This window comes from Myotis davidii, unplaced genomic scaffold (genome assembly GCF_000327345.1).
Source record: "Myotis davidii unplaced genomic scaffold, ASM32734v1 scaffold3578, whole genome shotgun sequence".
Taxonomy (NCBI): domain Eukaryota; kingdom Metazoa; phylum Chordata; class Mammalia; order Chiroptera; family Vespertilionidae; genus Myotis; species Myotis davidii.
In genome coordinates this window covers 466,903-468,300 of record NW_006289094.1, presented here as the reverse complement: position 1 = coordinate 468,300, position 1,398 = coordinate 466,903, and the positions used below count along the sequence as shown (strand labels likewise).

The window sequence follows — 1,398 nt, the reverse complement described above, 5'->3', positions numbered from 1 at the left end:
TCCCGGCAGCGCCCAGGAGCCAAAGGCCCTCATGCTCGGACCCCAGTGCAGGCGGCGGGGTGGGGCTATCACCACACAGATGGTCCCAAGGAACAAGCCCCCTATGGGCTCCGGGGCAATTCCCACGCCCAGCTCCAGTCCCAGGACAGCAGTGAGGCGCTTAATGGGGGAAGCCTCCCCCCCGCCACACGGTGCAGTGCCTGGAAAGAGGAACCTCAGAGGGTTTGTGGAACGGTCAGCCCCAAAAGCCGGTGGCCCCAAGTTAAGAAACCCAGCCCCACCGAGGGAGGGTCTGCACCCCGAGTGCTTGGTGCCCGGGCAGTGCGGCAGGACCCTGCCCGTCCTGCACCCACGTCCTGGCCATGACTCCTGAAGACCACAGGCCAAAAGGTGACAGGGCCACGGCCACTCAGGAGCACGGCCCTGTCCAGGAGCTCAGGGCAGGGGTGCAGCACTGCAGATGCTCGCCCTGAGGCCCTGCTCCACAGCCACTCGGCGAAGCGTAGGAGTAGCACCTGGCTTCTCCCCTGGGGCGCTGGGACGCAGGCCCGCCTGGCAGGGGCTGCCTCAGAGGACAAGGACGCCATGATGGATTTGGCCCAGGGGACTTGCTAGCAACACCAGGAAGTGCACCTGAACTCGAGGAGGGCTGCACCTGTGGGCAAAGTCCCGCGGGCCTAGCTGTCCTCCAAAGGCCTCCGCACACCCCTGCACCCGGAGGCTGCACCCCTGCCTGCATCATCACACAACAGTACATGCTGGCTGCACCCCGAGAAAGGACCTGGGTAGCCTCCAAAGGTACTTTCCGGAGCCAGCACCTGCACCTACACCAAGTACAAGACCAGCCAGGGACCCCAGCAGCAGCCCAGCTCCTACCGGCCTGCGCAGACTCTGCCCTAAGATCCAGAGGCCACTTCTGCGGGGGGCCCAGGGCCCCTCGCGGTTCCGGCCGCCTTTCGGGTGCCGGCAGCATCCTGTGGTTCTGCTCAGCCTCCAGTTCTGGGGGCACGGGGCAGGGCGGGGGCATTAAAGCAGGAAGACATCCCCCCCCCCCTTCAAATCCAGGGACCCAACCACTGGCAATTCCGACCACTGCCAGGGAACCGAGTCTCCGGTGGGTGGGAACCGTGCCAGGCCCGGACTCGTGGGCCCTTCTTATCCACCGGCTGCCATGGCGGCTGGGAGGCCGGAAAGTACATTGGCCTGAACCCCAGAGAGCTAAGACGGTCACCGAGGCCACACAGGGGCTCCCCGGTGCAGGGCATGGGCCAGAACGGTCGGTCCGAGAGAGGGGCGACGTGCGGAACCCCAAGTCAAACCTCACCCGAGCCTCAGGTTCTGCGGGTCACCGGGCAGGTCACCCTGCGGCCGCGGGGCAGACAGGCAGGTGTGAACCCC

General features: G+C 66.3%; 1 protein-coding gene across 1 annotated transcript in view; it reads right to left on the bottom strand.

The window, feature by feature from the left end:
- The window catches only part of PHRF1 (PHD and ring finger domains 1), a 53,371-nt gene extending 51,973 nt beyond the window's left edge, over window positions 1–1,398 (bottom strand). Inside the window, exon 1 of the mRNA XM_015562396.1 lies at window positions 1,325–1,398. The gene's annotated coding sequence lies outside the window, so the exon portion shown is untranslated. The remainder of the gene's footprint in view (window positions 1–1,324) is intronic.